The sequence below is a fragment of the Triturus cristatus genome, chromosome 10 (assembly GCF_964204655.1).
Source record: "Triturus cristatus chromosome 10, aTriCri1.1, whole genome shotgun sequence".
NCBI lineage: Eukaryota > Metazoa > Chordata > Amphibia > Caudata > Salamandridae > Triturus > Triturus cristatus.
Window position 1 is genome coordinate 846,924,611 of NC_140593.1, and position 17,959 is coordinate 846,942,569.

The window sequence follows — 17,959 nt, forward strand, 5'->3', positions numbered from 1 at the left end:
GTGAAAAAAACAACACCTTGAGAGAAAACATGACTTTGTGTGGTTCACATAGAGAGAGAGCAGCCAAATAGCCCTGCTTTGTTTCTGAAAGACGCATCAGAAATTGCTTAAAATGCCGACTGGGGAATCAGGCTCGTTGGTCTAGGGGTATGATTCTCGCTTCGGGTGCGAGAGGTCCCGGGTTCAAATCCCGGACGAGCCCATGCTGTGGAATTATTTTTAGGCTGCTTATTATATAGGGCCATTTCTTCTTTTCAATGCTATAAGACGCCGTGTATGGTGAGAAAGTTCCTTTCCCTCTACGCTATTTCCCACTTTTGGCGTATAGAATTTCAGTGCCGGACTTCTTTGCAACTGCTTTTCTGGGGTGGACCATCAGTGTAGGAAAATTAAATGCAAAGTGTTTTTCTAGTGTGATTTCAGGTATGGTTTTAAAATCGCCTTTTGGAATAAAAGTGGTCCTCGTTCCTTTCTTCCAAAGAAAGAGATCGGGTAAGGAGGGTCCAACTTTGAGCTTCATGGACATTGGCCCTTGGTCTGTGCATTCCAGCCCACTACATGCCAAGAAGATTCGTGCAAGCGTGTCTGTTTCTGTAGTGTAGTGGTTATCACGTTCGCTTTACACGCGAAAGGTCCCTGGTTCGAGACCGGGCAGAAACAGCAGCTTTCTGTTTTTCACACAGTTTGCATTTACTCTCTCAACTTATAGGAAAGCTGAGATAATGGAAGCTGTCTATCCCTCACCAGCGTGATGTACTGTGCTCCAGGGGCATCAGTGACAGCTCAAAAAGAGAAGTGACGATAGTTTGCGCTATTCGTTTGCACGTCCTTGTGTACTGAAGGTTGGGCCTACTTCATGAAAGCAAGGCATGAGAGCAGAAATGGTTTTATTGACCTCACCGAGAGCATACACCTAGAACAAACAAAATGTCTGAAGGATAGAGGCATTTTCATTTCTTGTTCGATGACGGCCATGGAAAAGACAGCAACCATATTGCAGAAGAGAGCAGCATGTGCAGTTGCTTGCTTTGGGTGAAGCATTCACTAACTCGCTGCCAATAACCCCCGGAGCCGGTGCGAAAGGCGACTCTTGTGTGCCTCGGCTCGTTGGTCTAGGGGTATGATTCTCGCTTAGGGTGCGAGAGGTCCCGGGTTCAAATCCCGGACGAGCCCTTTTTCAGAGGTAAACATACGAATCCTACTCAAAACTCACAATGCCTGACTATTTCTCATTACACTCGCCGCATTGTTGCACAAAATATTTTGAACCTCAGAAGAAACATGGATCACCATGCTTTTTCTGCCTTCATGCTTAGTCTGTGTGTGTCCCAGGTGATGCTTTCCCAAGGTGTACTTGCTGGCATTTAGGCATCAGATATTTGTCTGTCGATGCCTGCATAAGTCAATTTTTAATACGTCTAATTGCAAGCATGTTGGCTGATATCTCTGCAGTTTTCACACTTGCTCCTCGCTTTCTGAGTGGCTGCTGATACAGCAGAATAGAAGTAGAGAGAATCCTTGAGAGGAACCTTGCTCTAACAGTAAAACACAGCAAGTGAGTTTCTGTAGTGTAGTGGTCATCACGTTCGCCTAACACGCGAAAGGTCCCCGGTTCGAGACCGGGCAGAAACACTGTGCATGAGCTGCTTTTATGTGCACCCTCTAAAACCTTATTATCTCAATGCAAGCTTAAGAAGAGGCGGTCCTTGAACCCAGCGAGCCGTGGGAAACTTCCTTTACTTTTGCAAGACGAAACAAATTAATCCGCATCCATCAGTGGTCGCTCTTGTGCCTAGCTTTTTTTTTGTCATGCCATGTTGTATTGTGGGGTCTTTTTACACTTGTGACATTGCTGTGAACGTTGTAAGTGCAAACATTGGCAGGTGCAGTCAGAAGAGTCAGATCTGTGCACACCCAGGGCTGTCAGGATGGCCGAGTGGTCTAAGGCGCCAGACTCAAGAGAGCTTGATCTTCAGTGCAACTGAGACTTCTGGTCTCCTCATGGAGGCGTGGGTTCAAATCCCACTTCTGACAGGTTTCTTTTACACCCTTAAATCGTCCTGTTTTTTGCAGTGCATTCCCCACACACCACAATCTTTGCACGGACCTGTAACATATGACGAGAAATCCACCAACGATCAGGCTGGTCCCTCAATCACAATTCCATGTATTCCTGGAAGGGACACCTCAGGCACACCTTCCGTTAAATTTGCACTCCATCACACAAACTGCCGTGCTGGTTTCTCATTAAGCAGTTGATCCCATCTTTGTTGTGAGGCTCTCCTGCCACCTTTTGGGCGGAGAAGGCACTGTCCCTGCAACAACACAGGCAGACATGTTCAACAGGGCTTCCTGGTTATGTGGGAGGAGCAGATTGTCATTGGTCCCCCCTTGCGAATTTTAATTTACATAAGGAAGACAGAGAGGTAGCTGGGAGTAGGCAGTACACACGGACATTGAACTCTATCTTGTGATTTGCAGCCAATTCTAGATTGAGGCAGGAGGAAAGGAGGTGATTTGCCCAACAATGGCCATACTGGGAATTCAGCCACCCTGGGGCTCCCAGGTGAGTGTTTCAGTCCTGCGAGCCACTCATATAAATCTCGCCTGATCGAGCCTGATCGAGCGCTGAGTGAGCGTGTTTGAATCCAAGAATCAAATGCCTCTGTCTTAGGAGGAAGAATTGGCAGGCCCTCCCTTGCATCTGGGGTGGAAGTCTATGGGGTAAGTGTCCAGGACTTGCAGAGGAGTACAAGTGCCAGAAAGTGCCTGCAGTTCTCATCAGCGCCTTTTTTCTGCTCTCTGGCAGCTAGGATATCGACTGATCCCTTCCTTGCAAGAGTGAAAAAAACAACACCTTGAGAGAAAACATGACTTTGTGTGGTTCACATAGAGAGAGAGCAGCCAAATAGCCCTGCTTTGTTTCTGAAAGACGCATCAGAAATTGCTTAAAATGCCGACTGGGGAATCAGGCTCGTTGGTCTAGGGGTATGATTCTCGCTTCGGGTGCGAGAGGTCCCGGGTTCAAATCCCGGACGAGCCCATGCTGTGGAATTATTTTTAGGCTGCTTATTATATAGGGCCATTTCTTCTTTTCAATGCTATAAGACGCCGTGTATGGTGAGAAAGTTCCTTTCCCTCTACGCTATTTCCCACTTTTGGCGTATAGAATTTCAGTGCCGGACTTCTTTGCAACTGCTTTTCTGGGGTGGACCATCAGTGTAGGAAAATTAAATGCAAAGTGTTTTTCTAGTGTGATTTCAGGTATGGTTTTAAAATCGCCTTTTGGAATAAAAGTGGTCCTCGTTCCTTTCTTCCAAAGAAAGAGATCGGGTAAGGAGGGTCCAACTTTGAGCTTCATGGACATTGGCCCTTGGTCTGTGCATTCCAGCCCACTACATGCCAGGAAGATTCGTGCAAGCGTGTCTGTTTCTGTAGTGTAGTGGTTATCACGTTTGCTTTACACGCGAAAGGTCCCTGGTTCGAGACCGGGCAGAAACAGCAGCTTTCTGTTTTTCACACAGTTTGCATTTACTCTCTCAACTTATAGGAAAGCTGAGATAATGGAAGCTGTCTATCCCTCACCAGCGTGATGTACTGTGCTCCAGGGGCATCAGTGACAGCTCAAAAAGAGAAGTGACGATAGTTTGCGCTATTCGTTTGCACGTCCTTGTGTACTGAAGGTTGGGCCTACTTCATGAAAGCAAGGCATGAGAGCAGAAATGGTTTTATTGACCTCACCGAGAGCATACACCTAGAACAAACAAAATGTCTGAAGGATAGAGGCATTTTCATTTCTTGTTCGATGACGGCAATGGAAAAGACAGCAACCATATTGCAGAAGAGAGCAGCATGTGCAGTTGCTTGCTTTGGGTGAAGCATTCACTAACTCGCTGCCAATAACCCCCGGAGCCGGTGCGAAAGGCGACTCTTGTGTGCCTCGGCTCGTTGGTCTAGGGGTATGATTCTCGCTTAGGGTGCGAGAGGTCCCGGGTTCAAATCCCGGACGAGCCCTTTTTCAGAGGTAAACATACGAATCCTACTCAAAACTCACTATGCCTGACTATTTCTCATTACACTCGCCGCATTGTTGCACAAAATATTTTGAACCTCAGAAGAAACATGGATCCCCATGCTTTTTCTGCCTTCATGCTTAGTCTGTGTGTGTCCCAGGTGATGCTTTCCCAAGGTGTACTTGCTGGCATTTAGGCATCAGATATTTGTCTGTCGATGCCTGCATAAGTCAATTTTTAATACGTCTAATTGCAAGCATGTTGGCTGATATCTCTGCAGTTTTCACACTTGCTCCTCGCTTTCTGAGTGGCTGCTGATACAGCAGAATAGAAGTAGAGAGAATCCTTGAGAGGAACCTTGCTCTAACAGTAAAACACAGCAAGTGAGTTTCTGTAGTGTAGTGGTCATCACGTTCGCCTAACACGCGAAAGGTCCCCGGTTCGAGACCGGGCAGAAACACTGTGCATGAGCTGCTTTTATGTGCACCCTCTAAAACCTTATTATCTCAATGCAAGCTTAAGAAGAGGCGGTCCTTGAACCCAGCGAGCCGTGGGAAACTTCCTTTACTTTTGCAAGACGAAACAAATTAATCCGCATCCATCAGTGGTCGCTCTTGTGCCTAGCTTTTTTTTTGTCATGCCATGTTGTATTGTGGGGTCTTTACACTTGTGACATTGCTGTGAACGTTGTAAGTGCAAACATTGGCAGGTGCAGTCAGAAGAGTCAGATCTGTGCACACCCAGGGCTGTCAGTATGGCCGAGTGGTCTAAGGCGCCAGACTCAAGAGAGCTTGATCTTCAGTGCAACTGAGACTTCTGGTCTCCTCATGGAGGCGTGGGTTCAAATCCCACTTCTGACAGGTTTCTTTTACACCCTTAAATCGTCCTGTTTTTTGCAGTGCATTCCCCACACACCACAATCTTTGCACGGACCTGTAACATATGACGAGAAATCCACCAACGATCAGGCTGGTCCCTCAATCACAATTCCATGTATTCCTGGAAGGGACACCTCAGGCACACCTTCCGTTAAATTTGCACTCCATCACACAAACTGCCGTGCTGGTTTCTCATTAAGCAGTTGATCCCATCTTTGTTGCGAGGCTCTCCTGCCACCTTTTGGGCGGAGAAGGCACTGTCCCTGCAACAACACAGGCAGACATGTTCAACAGGGCTTCCTGGTTATGTGGGAGGAGCAGATTGTCATTGGTCCCCCCTTGCGAATTTTAATTTACATAAGGAAGACAGAGAGGTAGCTGGGAGTAGGCAGTACACACGGACATTGAACTCTATCTTGTGATTTGCAGCCAATTCTAGATTGAGGCAGGAGGAAAGGAGGTGATTTGCCCAACAATGGCCATACTGGGAATTCAGCCACCCTGGGGCTCCCAGGTGAGTGTTTCAGTCCTGCGAGCCACTCATATAAATCTCGCCTGATCGAGCCTGATCGAGCGCTGAGTGAGCGTGTTTGAATCCAAGAATCAAATGCCTCTGTCTTAGGAGGAAGAATTGGCAGGCCCTCCCTTGCATCTGGGGTGGAAGTCTATGGGGTAAGTGTCCAGGACTTGCAGAGGAGTACAAGTGCCAGAAAGTGCCTGCAGTTCTCATCAGCGCCTTTTTTCTGCTCTCTGGCAGCTAGGATATCGACTGATCCCTTCCTTGCAAGAGTGAAAAAAACAACACCTTGAGAGAAAACATGACTTTGTGTGGTTCACATAGAGAGAGAGCAGCCAAATAGCCCTGCTTTGTTTCTGAAAGACGCATCAGAAATTGCTTAAAATGCCGACTGGGGAATCAGGCTCGTTGGTCTAGGGGTATGATTCTCGCTTCGGGTGCGAGAGGTCCCGGGTTCAAATCCCGGACGAGCCCATGCTGTGGAATTATTTTTAGGCTGCTTATTATATAGGGCCATTTCTTCTTTTCAATGCTATAAGACGCCGTGTATGGTGAGAAAGTTCCTTTCCCTCTACGCTATTTCCCACTTTTGGCGTATAGAATTTCAGTGCCGGACTTCTTTGCAACTGCTTTTCTGGGGTGGACCATCAGTGTAGGAAAATTAAATGCAAAGTGTTTTTCTAGTGTGATTTCAGGTATGGTTTTAAAATCGCCTTTTGGAATAAAAGTGGTCCTCGTTCCTTTCTTCCAAAGAAAGAGATCGGGTAAGGAGGGTCCAACTTTGAGCTTCATGGACATTGGCCCTTGGTCTGTGCATTCCAGCCCACTACATGCCAAGAAGATTCGTGCAAGCGTGTCTGTTTCTGTAGTGTAGTGGTTATCACGTTCGCTTTACACGCGAAAGGTCCCTGGTTCGAGACCGGGCAGAAACAGCAGCTTTCTGTTTTTCACACAGTTTGCATTTACTCTCTCAACTTATAGGAAAGCTGAGATAATGGAAGCTGTCTATCCCTCACCAGCGTGATGTACTGTGCTCCAGGGGCATCAGTGACAGCTCAAAAAGAGAAGTGACGATAGTTTGCGCTATTCGTTTGCACGTCCTTGTGTACTGAAGGTTGGGCCTACTTCATGAAAGCAAGGCATGAGAGCAGAAATGGTTTTATTGACCTCACCGAGAGCATACACCTAGAACAAACAAAATGTCTGAAGGATAGAGGCATTTTCATTTCTTGTTCGATGACGGCCATGGAAAAGACAGCAACCATATTGCAGAAGAGAGCAGCATGTGCAGTTGCTTGCTTTGGGTGAAGCATTCACTAACTCGCTGCCAATAACCCCCGGAGCCGGTGCGAAAGGCGACTCTTGTGTGCCTCGGCTCGTTGGTCTAGGGGTATGATTCTCGCTTAGGGTGCGAGAGGTCCCGGGTTCAAATCCCGGACGAGCCCTTTTTCAGAGGTAAACATACGAATCCTACTCAAAACTCACAATGCCTGACTATTTCTCATTACACTCGCCGCATTGTTGCACAAAATATTTTGAACCTCAGAAGAAACATGGATCACCATGCTTTTTCTGCCTTCATGCTTAGTCTGTGTGTGTCCCAGGTGATGCTTTCCCAAGGTGTACTTGCTGGCATTTAGGCATCAGATATTTGTCTGTCGATGCCTGCATAAGTCAATTTTTAATACGTCTAATTGCAAGCATGTTGGCTGATATCTCTGCAGTTTTCACACTTGCTCCTCGCTTTCTGAGTGGCTGCTGATACAGCAGAATAGAAGTAGAGAGAATCCTTGAGAGGAACCTTGCTCTAACAGTAAAACACAGCAAGTGAGTTTCTGTAGTGTAGTGGTCATCACGTTCGCCTAACACGCGAAAGGTCCCCGGTTCGAGACTGTGCATGAGCTGCTTTTATGTGCACCCTCTAAAACCTTATTATCTCAATGCAAGCTTAAGAAGAGGCGGTCCTTGAACCCAGCGAGCCGTGGGAAACTTCCTTTACTTTTGCAAGACGAAACAAATTAATCCGCATCCATCAGTGGTCGCTCTTGTGCCTAGCTTTTTTTTTGTCATGCCATGTTGTATTGTGGGGTCTTTACACTTGTGACATTGCTGTGAACGTTGTAAGTGCAAACATTGGCAGGTGCAGTCAGAAGAGTCAGATCTGTGCACACCCAGGGCTGTCAGGATGGCCGAGTGGTCTAAGGCGCCAGACTCAAGAGAGCTTGATCTTCAGTGCAACTGAGACTTCTGGTCTCCTCATGGAGGCGTGGGTTCAAATCCCACTTCTGACAAGTTTCTTTTACACCCTTAAATCGTCCTGTTTTTTGCAGTGCATTCCCCACACACCACAATCTTTGCACGGACCTGTAACATATGACGAGAAATCCACCAACGATCAGGCTGGTCCCTCAATCACAATTCCATGTATTCCTGGAAGGGACACCTCAGGCACACCTTCCGTTAAATTTGCACTCCATCACACAAACTGCCGTGCTGGTTTCTCATTAAGCAGTTGATCCCATCTTTGTTGTGAGGCTCTCCTGCCACCTTTTGGGCGGAGAAGGCACTGTCCCTGCAACAACACAGGCAGACATGTTCAACAGGGCTTCCTGGTTATGTGGGAGGAGCAGATTGTCATTGGTCCCCCCTTGCGAATTTTAATTTACATAAGGAAGACAGAGAGGTAGCTGGGAGTAGGCAGTACACACGGACATTGAACTCTATCTTGTGATTTGCAGCCAATTCTAGATTGAGGCAGGAGGAAAGGAGGTGATTTGCCCAACAATGGCCATACTGGGAATTCAGCCACCCTGGGGCTCCCAGGTGAGTGTTTCAGTCCTGCGAGCCACTCATATAAATCTCGCCTGATCGAGCCTGATCGAGCGCTGAGTGAGCGTGTTTGAATCCAAGAATCAAATGCCTCTGTCTTAGGAGGAAGAATTGGCAGGCCCTCCCTTGCATCTGGGGTGGAAGTCTATGGGGTAAGTGTCCAGGACTTGCAGAGGAGTACAAGTGCCAGAAAGTGCCTGCAGTTCTCATCAGCGCCTTTTTTCTGCTCTCTGGCAGCTAGGATATCGACTGATCCCTTCCTTGCAAGAGTGAAAAAAACAACACCTTGAGAGAAAACATGACTTTGTGTGGTTCACATAGAGAGAGAGCAGCCAAATAGCCCTGCTTTGTTTCTGAAAGACGCATCAGAAATTGCTTAAAATGCCGACTGGGGAATCAGGCTCGTTGGTCTAGGGGTATGATTCTCGCTTCGGGTGCGAGAGGTCCCGGGTTCAAATCCCGGACGAGCCCATGCTGTGGAATTATTTTTAGGCTGCTTATTATATAGGGCCATTTCTTCTTTTCAATGCTATAAGACGCCGTGTATGGTGAGAAAGTTCCTTTCCCTCTACGCTATTTCCCACTTTTGGCGTATAGAATTTCAGTGCCGGACTTCTTTGCAACTGCTTTTCTGGGGTGGACCATCAGTGTAGGAAAATTAAATGCAAAGTGTTTTTCTAGTGTGATTTCAGGTATGGTTTTAAAATCGCCTTTTGGAATAAAAGTGGTCCTCGTTCCTTTCTTCCAAAGAAAGAGATCGGGTAAGGAGGGTCCAACTTTGAGCTTCATGGACATTGGCCCTTGGTCTGTGCATTCCAGCCCACTACATGCCAAGAAGATTCGTGCAAGCGTGTCTGTTTCTGTAGTGTAGTGGTTATCACGTTCGCTTTACACGCGAAAGGTCCCTGGTTCGAGACCGGGCAGAAACAGCAGCTTTCTGTTTTTCACACAGTTTGCATTTACTCTCTCAACTTATAGGAAAGCTGAGATAATGGAAGCTGTCTATCCCTCACCAGCGTGATGTACTGTGCTCCAGGGGCATCAGTGACAGCTCAAAAAGAGAAGTGACGATAGTTTGCGCTATTCGTTTGCACGTCCTTGTGTACTGAAGGTTGGGCCTACTTCATGAAAGCAAGGCATGAGAGCAGAAATGGTTTTATTGACCTCACCGAGAGCATACACCTAGAACAAACAAAATGTCTGAAGGATAGAGGCATTTTCATTTCTTGTTCGATGACGGCCATGGAAAAGACAGCAACCATATTGCAGAAGAGAGCAGCATGTGCAGTTGCTTGCTTTGGGTGAAGCATTCACTAACTCGCTGCCAATAACCCCCGGAGCCGGTGCGAAAGGCGACTCTTGTGTGCCTCGGCTCGTTGGTCTAGGGGTATGATTCTCGCTTAGGGTGCGAGAGGTCCCGGGTTCAAATCCCGGACGAGCCCTTTTTCAGAGGTAAACATACGAATCCTACTCAAAACTCACAATGCCTGACTATTTCTCATTACACTCGCCGCATTGTTGCACAAAATATTTTGAACCTCAGAAGAAACATGGATCACCATGCTTTTTCTGCCTTCATGCTTAGTCTGTGTGTGTCCCAGGTGATGCTTTCCCAAGGTGTACTTGCTGGCATTTAGGCATCAGATATTTGTCTGTCGATGCCTGCATAAGTCAATTTTTAATACGTCTAATTGCAAGCATGTTGGCTGATATCTCTGCAGTTTTCACACTTGCTCCTCGCTTTCTGAGTGGCTGCTGATACAGCAGAATAGAAGTAGAGAGAATCCTTGAGAGGAACCTTGCTCTAACAGTAAAACACAGCAAGTGAGTTTCTGTAGTGTAGTGGTCATCACGTTCGCCTAACACGCGAAAGGTCCCCGGTTCGAGACCGGGCAGAAACACTGTGCATGAGCTGCTTTTATGTGCACCCTCTAAAACCTTATTATCTCAATGCAAGCTTAAGAAGAGGCGGTCCTTGAACCCAGCGAGCCGTGGGAAACTTCCTTTACTTTTGCAAGACGAAACAAATTAATCCGCATCCATCAGTGGTCGCTCTTGTGCCTAGCTTTTTTTTTGTCATGCCATGTTGTATTGTGGGGTCTTTACACTTGTGACATTGCTGTGAACGTTGTAAGTGCAAACATTGGCAGGTGCAGTCAGAAGAGTCAGATCTGTGCACACCCAGGGCTGTCAGGATGGCCGAGTGGTCTAAGGCGCCAGACTCAAGAGAGCTTGATCTTCAGTGCAACTGAGACTTCTGGTCTCCTCATGGAGGCGTGGGTTCAAATCCCACTTCTGACAGGTTTCTTTTACACCCTTAAATCGTCCTGTTTTTTGCAGTGCATTCCCCACACACCACAATCTTTGCACGGACCTGTAACATATGACGAGAAATCCACCAACGATCAGGCTGGTCCCTCAATCACAATTCCATGTATTCCTGGAAGGGACACCTCAGGCACACCTTCCGTTAAATTTGCACTCCATCACACAAACTGCCGTGCTGGTTTCTCATTAAGCAGTTGATCCCATCTTTGTTGCGAGGCTCTCCTGCCACCTTTTGGGCGGAGAAGGCACTGTCCCTGCAACAACACAGGCAGACATGTTCAACAGGGCTTCCTGGTTATGTGGGAGGAGCAGATTGTCATTGGTCCCCCCTTGCGAATTTTAATTTACATAAGGAAGACAGAGAGGTAGCTGGGAGTAGGCAGTACACACGGACATTGAACTCTATCTTGTGATTTGCAGCCAATTCTAGATTGAGGCAGGAGGAAAGGAGGTGATTTGCCCAACAATGGCCATACTGGGAATTCAGCCACCCTGGGGCTCCCAGGTGAGTGTTTCAGTCCTGCGAGCCACTCATATAAATCTCGCCTGATCGAGCCTGATCGAGCGCTGAGTGAGCGTGTTTGAATCCAAGAATCAAATGCCTCTGTCTTAGGAGGAAGAATTGGCAGGCCCTCCCTTGCATCTGGGGTGGAAGTCTATGGGGTAAGTGTCCAGGACTTGCAGAGGAGTACAAGTGCCAGAAAGTGCCTGCAGTTCTCATCAGCGCCTTTTTTCTGCTCTCTGGCAGCTAGGATATCGACTGATCCCTTCCTTGCAAGAGTGAAAAAAACAACACCTTGAGAGAAAACATGACTTTGTGTGGTTCACATAGAGAGAGAGCAGCCAAATAGCCCTGCTTTGTTTCTGAAAGACGCATCAGAAATTGCTTAAAATGCCGACTGGGGAATCAGGCTCGTTGGTCTAGGGGTATGATTCTCGCTTCGGGTGCGAGAGGTCCCGGGTTCAAATCCCGGACGAGCCCATGCTGTGGAATTATTTTTAGGCTGCTTATTATATAGGGCCATTTCTTCTTTTCAATGCTATAAGACGCCGTGTATGGTGAGAAAGTTCCTTTCCCTCTACGCTATTTCCCACTTTTGGCGTATAGAATTTCAGTGCCGGACTTCTTTGCAACTGCTTTTCTGGGGTGGACCATCAGTGTAGGAAAATTAAATGCAAAGTGTTTTTCTAGTGTGATTTCAGGTATGGTTTTAAAATCGCCTTTTGGAATAAAAGTGGTCCTCGTTCCTTTCTTCCAAAGAAAGAGATCGGGTAAGGAGGGTCCAACTTTGAGCTTCATGGACATTGGCCCTTGGTCTGTGCATTCCAGCCCACTACATGCCAAGAAGATTCGTGCAAGCGTGTCTGTTTCTGTAGTGTAGTGGTTATCACGTTCGCTTTACACGCGAAAGGTCCCTGGTTCGAGACCGGGCAGAAACAGCAGCTTTCTGTTTTTCACACAGTTTGCATTTACTCTCTCAACTTATAGGAAAGCTGAGATAATGGAAGCTGTCTATCCCTCACCAGCGTGATGTACTGTGCTCCAGGGGCATCAGTGACAGCTCAAAAAGAGAAGTGACGATAGTTTGCGCTATTCGTTTGCACGTCCTTGTGTACTGAAGGTTGGGCCTACTTCATGAAAGCAAGGCATGAGAGCAGAAATGGTTTTATTGACCTCACCGAGAGCATACACCTAGAACAAACAAAATGTCTGAAGGATAGAGGCATTTTCATTTCTTGTTCGATGACGGCCATGGAAAAGACAGCAACCATATTGCAGAAGAGAGCAGCATGTGCAGTTGCTTGCTTTGGGTGAAGCATTCACTAACTCGCTGCCAATAACCCCCGGAGCCGGTGCGAAAGGCGACTCTTGTGTGCCTCGGCTCGTTGGTCTAGGGGTATGATTCTCGCTTAGGGTTCGAGAGGTCCCGGGTTCAAATCCCGGACGAGCCCTTTTTCAGAGGTAAACATACGAATCCTACTCAAAACTCACAATGCCTGACTATTTCTCATTACACTCGCCGCATTGTTGCACAAAATATTTTGAACCTCAGAAGAAACATGGATCACCATGCTTTTTCTGCCTTCATGCTTAGTCTGTGTGTGTCCCAGGTGATGCTTTCCCAAGGTGTACTTGCTGGCATTTAGGCATCAGATATTTGTCTGTCGATGCCTGCATAAGTCAATTTTTAATACGTCTAATTGCAAGCATGTTGGCTGATATCTCTGCAGTTTTCACACTTGCTCCTCGCTTTCTGAGTGGCTGCTGATACAGCAGAATAGAAGTAGAGAGAATCCTTGAGAGGAACCTTGCTCTAACAGTAAAACACAGCAAGTGAGTTTCTGTAGTGTAGTGGTCATCACGTTCGCCTAACACGCGAAAGGTCCCCGGTTCGAGACTGTGCATGAGCTGCTTTTATGTGCACCCTCTAAAACCTTATTATCTCAATGCAAGCTTAAGAAGAGGCGGTCCTTGAACCCAGCGAGCCGTGGGAAACTTCCTTTACTTTTGCAAGACGAAACAAATTAATCCGCATCCATCAGTGGTCGCTCTTGTGCCTAGCTTTTTTTTTGTCATGCCATGTTGTATTGTGGGGTCTTTACACTTGTGACATTGCTGTGAACGTTGTAAGTGCAAACATTGGCAGGTGCAGTCAGAAGAGTCAGATCTGTGCACACCCAGGGCTGTCAGGATGGCCGAGTGGTCTAAGGCGCCAGACTCAAGAGAGCTTGATCTTCAGTGCAACTGAGACTTCTGGTCATGGAGGCGTGGGTTCAAATCCCACTTCTGACAGGTTTCTTTTACACCCTTAAATCGTCCTGTTTTTTGCAGTGCATTCCCCACACACCACAATCTTTGCACGGACCTGTAACATATGACGAGAAATCCACCAACGATCAGGCTGGTCCCTCAATCACAATTCCATGTATTCCTGGAAGGGACACCTCAGGCACACCTTCCGTTAAATTTGCACTCCATCACACAAACTGCCGTGCTGGTTTCTCATTAAGCAGTTGATCCCATCTTTGTTGTGAGGCTCTCCTGCCACCTTTTGGGCGGAGAAGGCACTGTCCCTGCAACAACACAGGCAGACATGTTCAACAGGGCTTCCTGGTTATGTGGGAGGAGCAGATTGTCATTGGTCCCCCCTTGCGAATTTTAATTTACATAAGGAAGACAGAGAGGTAGCTGGGAGTAGGCAGTACACACGGACATTGAACTCTATCTTGTGATTTGCAGCCAATTCTAGATTGAGGCAGGAGGAAAGGAGGTGATTTGCCCAACAATGGCCATACTGGGAATTCAGCCACCCTGGGGCTCCCAGGTGAGTGTTTCAGTCCTGCGAGCCACTCATATAAATCTCGCCTGATCGAGCCTGATCGAACGCTGAGTGAGCGTGTTTGAATCCAAGAATCAAATGCCTCTGTCTTAGGAGGAAGAATTGGCAGGCCCTCCCTTGCATCTGGGGTGGAAGTCTATGGGGTAAGTGTCCAGGACTTGCAGAGGAGTACAAGTGCCAGAAAGTGCCTGCAGTTCTCATCAGCGCCTTTTTTCTGCTCTCTGGCAGCTAGGATATCGACTGATCCCTTCCTTGCAAGAGTGAAACAAGCATTGGCAATGCCAATCGGTCTCGCCATTGGGACCTTATATGTATTTAGCTATGCAGCACATTAGCCTGGGTGCTGAAACATCTACTGTTCTTTAACATGGAGGGAAAGTAAGCACCAAACTGTGTGACGCGCCAGGTATGGGAACAGATGGTCACACCGGACGTGGGCAGCGGCTCTTAACTCAATGAACCCTAAGTATGCTAGTATCCTGCCTCACTGCTGCTAATGTTAACGCCTAAAAAAAGGTGGCCAGGAAGTTGAAACACTGTATTTGGTTGAAGCCTAGGTGTTCCTGAACTTTTTGAACTTGGGTACTAAACATTGAGGACCAGAACGACCTAATAACTCCCTAAATGGATGCACCAGAGAGGGCCACTGAACCATCTCGTGGGTGACGAACTTGCCATATAAAATTGGGCTTTATGTAATAAACTTTCCAAACTGGGGTGGCATTAAATAAACTGGTTTATTTTTCCATGTGTCTTTAAAAAAAAATATTTTCCGCTCAACTCACTCTTAATTTACCAGTAGGACTCTGCTTAAAACAGGTATTTACATTATGAAGAGTTACATTCACTTTTACATAATTTGGGGTAAATATGAGAAAGCATGGGCAGGCACTACCACTTAGACACTACACTAGAATGCAGCTGCTGTTTGTGAGAAAACATGTCTTGTTATATAACGGAGGACAGGATTTTAAAAAAATACTCTGAGCGAATGTCCTATAGCAAGATGATATACTGCCACGCCACACTCTGAAGGAACCTGACACGTTTAAAAGCACCACATTACAAATGTAAATACAAATGTAAAGTTGGTCTGTAGATTTCTAATGCATCAGACGGATATATATCTTGCCCGGGAATTCTTATATGCTGGCTCTCGTATTTTAACATACAACCCAATCTCTAAATAGTGTCAAAGTTACCAGCGATGTCAGAATCTTATTGCATTACCCTCGTGCACCGGCTCAAGGGAAATGCAATCAATCCACTCACACAGTATTTACCCATCTTAAATTTATCATTAAGAATGCGGTTAAAAATATTTTTTCATTACAAAATCGACATACTTGTAGTGGATGGAATTCCACTGAAATTAATCAAATGTACACCTTTCCTATTACAAATGTAAATTATAGAAATAAGAATATTTTACACAATTTAAGAATTCTTTTCAACCGGCCAATTCTGTTGAGATTATGCAGCAGCACAGAATACCAGCTGGACAGGGCCTACGGGTGGCAAACCATGCTCCAGGTGTAATTCCAAGCTGGAAAAAAATCGAAGACTCTATTCCATTCTCATCTTTGAGGAAATGAATGGATGCCACGGTGGATTGCGTCAAGTAGTTAAATGAGCAGGTGAAACATTTGCCTTGATAGCCGAATGCTGGCGCTATCATTCCTTGAGAACACTTGGGTATATAGTTGCAACCCAGCAACTAACTTTGCATATAAGCAATAGTCGCAGTGCCTAATTTCAGATGCAGTTTAGAGGTTAAGAGGGGCATTTGTTTAATTCTGAAATGTAAACATCTTGTTTAATATGCAGACAAGCAAGCTGTCACTCTCTGGCTGTTATGCCACGTCATACCATAAATGAATGGTTACCGGAACCGACTTAGGTGAGTCGTCTGCCAGGCACACATTGAAACCATCTCCCTGCTTTGGGTCAGCACCCTCCAGCCTCCAGATGCAATGACGTGCTGGGCGCTCTTTAAGCAAGCACGCGGCTGGGTTTTCTTAAATCTTCCCTCTACACAGACAAGACATGTACAAATACAACGCCTACGTAATCTCACTGCTTGTGAGCCTTGGCATTTGGCAGCGACACTAATTGCTGCAACTCTCTGAAAACATACCAGCTGCAACACGCACATGCACATGCGTGCACTCAGACACACCCAAAGATTAAAAGAACTTCATACACGGAGACAATTATAAAAATACAACCTCGCCTGGCTCGCCTGGACCAGGGGTTGGAAAACCCCTGATCCAGCAGCATAAAGGGTGGGGAACCGAGGGACAGGAGTGCGGTGCTGTGGAAAAGTAACAGCGAGACAGCTGATCATCTAATGCTATAAGAGGCACACTGACTAACGATAATATAAATCTGTTGGCATTGTATAGTTTATTGAAAATGAATTTTGATGGGATAAGGAGATTTCACTGCATAAGAACTTTGAATAGTTATTTATCTCCTGGCACAGTATGTTAAACTTAGATTCTTTTGGTTTGCACCGGACTTATTTCTTGTGTTTATTTTCCGGTATTTTGTCCTGCTCGGGGTGCCCATGCTTCGTGTGGTTTACAAACTTTCATCAGCTGTGCACACAAACGTTTCTGATAGACGCATACACTTACTAGCAGCTGCAGAGAACAAGTTCGGTGAAAGAAACAGGGCGGGCTACTTATGACCTTAAACATGACACGACGTGCGTCCGCCGTTTAAATTGGGGTAATATCTATTGAAAGTCGTAACTGTAACGTTCTTTCACCTTGCACCGGATTTATTTCCGGTGTTTATTTTTCAAGAATTTTGTCCTGCTGGGGCACATTGCATGCTTGCTTTGGATCACAAACATTCGTCGGCTGTGCACACAAACTTTTCTGATGGGCAAATACACTTAAATGGACACATACACCTATAAGCAGCTGCACAGAACAAGCAACTGCCGAAGAAACACGGCAGGGACTGCGTGTGCATCCCTGCTCGTACTCCAGGCGAGGAAACTTTTGTTTAAAATAAGTAGTTACCACAAAGGGGTTGGGTTGATTTATATCAAGCAGTTCCACTGGTTATCTCACGTGTGTCGTTTGATCTGAAAATATGGGACCCTGGAAGCAAAGAGTCGGTCCTAACCTCTTCGGACTATGACGATGCAGCCTAGAACGGAGGCAGCACATGCGCACCAACTTCTCGAGAATCATTCTGTGATGCAGGGAGGGGCTCTGGAAGAGAGCTCTGAGGCTGTTTTCATTTAAAGTGATAGTGCTTGCACACTTCCCATGCAATTACGGGGGAGCTCAGGGAAAGCGAGAGGGAGGAAGGGGTTAAGGGTGGGTGCATTGTGGGAGGGTGACTCGGGAAACAAAGATAAACCCCTGTAAGGAGCTTTTCACGAAGCGCTTACGTGGCTTAACATGTAAAGCTGCCGACTTTGGAGCTGAAGATCAGGGTTCGAGCCTCAGCGTGGGCTATATCATCTAACCATAAATAAATAAACAGCGATCTCGGAGGAGGGTGAGGAGAGATAAAAAACAAAATACAACACATATGGAAACAGATAACATTAAAAAAAATAAACTGTCAAATGTAGCAACTAAAACCACAGTGCAGAAAATCAAAGGGAGGAGGAGCCTCAACATATAACGCTGCCGACTTGAGCCTCAGGGTGGGCTGTAATAATTAAACGGAGATCTCTGGGGGTGGGGAGAGACAAATAAAACAAGCACTGGCAATGAACAAGCATTGGCAATGCAATAGTACAAGGGTGTGAGAAGGCAATGGAGGTACAGTAAGAAAGTAGTCTGTGCAGTAAAGGGGCCAATAGCCGTGGAAGGACACAACTGAAGACATGTCAATCATAAGGAGGGACTAACAAACCTACAACCAATCGGATAGCAGCATTTAAGAAATAAGCCAATGAAAATGATGGGTGGAGAGTGGGCGGAGCTTCCACGAAGCTTCCATGCTATAGTGTATACTGCATGTCTCAACGAGACAGCGCAAGCGCTGCCTAGGCGAGACCTAAAAACAACACCTTGAGAGAAAACA

General features: G+C 46.4%; 20 non-coding genes across 20 annotated transcripts; all 20 read left to right on the top strand.

Annotated features, from left to right (window-relative positions):
* The first annotated feature begins 130 nt into the window (after positions 1 to 130).
* On the top strand, positions 131 to 202 carry TRNAP-CGG (transfer RNA proline (anticodon CGG)). Its single transcript has one exon. It is a non-coding gene; the product is annotated as a tRNA-Pro (tRNA).
* A 385-nt stretch (positions 203 to 587) lies between these two features.
* Positions 588 to 660, top strand: TRNAV-UAC (transfer RNA valine (anticodon UAC)). The gene has a single exon. It is a non-coding gene; the product is annotated as a tRNA-Val (tRNA).
* Positions 661 to 1,101: 441 nt separating this feature from the next.
* On the top strand, positions 1,102 to 1,173 carry TRNAP-AGG (transfer RNA proline (anticodon AGG)). The gene has a single exon. It is a non-coding gene; the product is annotated as a tRNA-Pro (tRNA).
* A 386-nt stretch (positions 1,174 to 1,559) lies between these two features.
* On the top strand, positions 1,560 to 1,632 carry TRNAV-AAC (transfer RNA valine (anticodon AAC)). The gene has a single exon. It is a non-coding gene; the product is annotated as a tRNA-Val (tRNA).
* A 290-nt stretch (positions 1,633 to 1,922) lies between these two features.
* TRNAL-CAA (transfer RNA leucine (anticodon CAA)) lies at positions 1,923 to 2,034 on the top strand. Its single transcript has 2 exons — positions 1,923 to 1,960; positions 1,989 to 2,034. It is a non-coding gene; the product is annotated as a tRNA-Leu (tRNA).
* A 937-nt stretch (positions 2,035 to 2,971) lies between these two features.
* On the top strand, positions 2,972 to 3,043 carry TRNAP-CGG (transfer RNA proline (anticodon CGG)). The gene has a single exon. It is a non-coding gene; the product is annotated as a tRNA-Pro (tRNA).
* Positions 3,044 to 3,428: 385 nt separating this feature from the next.
* TRNAV-UAC (transfer RNA valine (anticodon UAC)) lies at positions 3,429 to 3,501 on the top strand. The gene has a single exon. It is a non-coding gene; the product is annotated as a tRNA-Val (tRNA).
* Positions 3,502 to 3,942: 441 nt separating this feature from the next.
* On the top strand, positions 3,943 to 4,014 carry TRNAP-AGG (transfer RNA proline (anticodon AGG)). Its single transcript has one exon. It is a non-coding gene; the product is annotated as a tRNA-Pro (tRNA).
* Positions 4,015 to 4,400: 386 nt separating this feature from the next.
* Positions 4,401 to 4,473, top strand: TRNAV-AAC (transfer RNA valine (anticodon AAC)). The gene has a single exon. It is a non-coding gene; the product is annotated as a tRNA-Val (tRNA).
* Positions 4,474 to 5,810: 1,337 nt separating this feature from the next.
* On the top strand, positions 5,811 to 5,882 carry TRNAP-CGG (transfer RNA proline (anticodon CGG)). The gene has a single exon. It is a non-coding gene; the product is annotated as a tRNA-Pro (tRNA).
* Positions 5,883 to 6,267: 385 nt separating this feature from the next.
* Positions 6,268 to 6,340, top strand: TRNAV-UAC (transfer RNA valine (anticodon UAC)). The gene has a single exon. It is a non-coding gene; the product is annotated as a tRNA-Val (tRNA).
* A 441-nt stretch (positions 6,341 to 6,781) lies between these two features.
* On the top strand, positions 6,782 to 6,853 carry TRNAP-AGG (transfer RNA proline (anticodon AGG)). Its single transcript has one exon. It is a non-coding gene; the product is annotated as a tRNA-Pro (tRNA).
* Positions 6,854 to 7,587: 734 nt separating this feature from the next.
* TRNAL-CAA (transfer RNA leucine (anticodon CAA)) lies at positions 7,588 to 7,699 on the top strand. The gene is made up of 2 exons: positions 7,588 to 7,625; positions 7,654 to 7,699. It is a non-coding gene; the product is annotated as a tRNA-Leu (tRNA).
* Positions 7,700 to 8,636: 937 nt separating this feature from the next.
* Positions 8,637 to 8,708, top strand: TRNAP-CGG (transfer RNA proline (anticodon CGG)). Its single transcript has one exon. It is a non-coding gene; the product is annotated as a tRNA-Pro (tRNA).
* Positions 8,709 to 9,093: 385 nt separating this feature from the next.
* On the top strand, positions 9,094 to 9,166 carry TRNAV-UAC (transfer RNA valine (anticodon UAC)). The gene has a single exon. It is a non-coding gene; the product is annotated as a tRNA-Val (tRNA).
* A 441-nt stretch (positions 9,167 to 9,607) lies between these two features.
* TRNAP-AGG (transfer RNA proline (anticodon AGG)) lies at positions 9,608 to 9,679 on the top strand. The gene has a single exon. It is a non-coding gene; the product is annotated as a tRNA-Pro (tRNA).
* A 386-nt stretch (positions 9,680 to 10,065) lies between these two features.
* On the top strand, positions 10,066 to 10,138 carry TRNAV-AAC (transfer RNA valine (anticodon AAC)). Its single transcript has one exon. It is a non-coding gene; the product is annotated as a tRNA-Val (tRNA).
* Positions 10,139 to 10,426: 288 nt separating this feature from the next.
* TRNAL-CAA (transfer RNA leucine (anticodon CAA)) lies at positions 10,427 to 10,538 on the top strand. The gene is made up of 2 exons: positions 10,427 to 10,464; positions 10,493 to 10,538. It is a non-coding gene; the product is annotated as a tRNA-Leu (tRNA).
* A 937-nt stretch (positions 10,539 to 11,475) lies between these two features.
* On the top strand, positions 11,476 to 11,547 carry TRNAP-CGG (transfer RNA proline (anticodon CGG)). The gene has a single exon. It is a non-coding gene; the product is annotated as a tRNA-Pro (tRNA).
* Positions 11,548 to 11,932: 385 nt separating this feature from the next.
* TRNAV-UAC (transfer RNA valine (anticodon UAC)) lies at positions 11,933 to 12,005 on the top strand. Its single transcript has one exon. It is a non-coding gene; the product is annotated as a tRNA-Val (tRNA).
* The last annotated feature ends 5,954 nt before the right edge of the window (positions 12,006 to 17,959 follow it).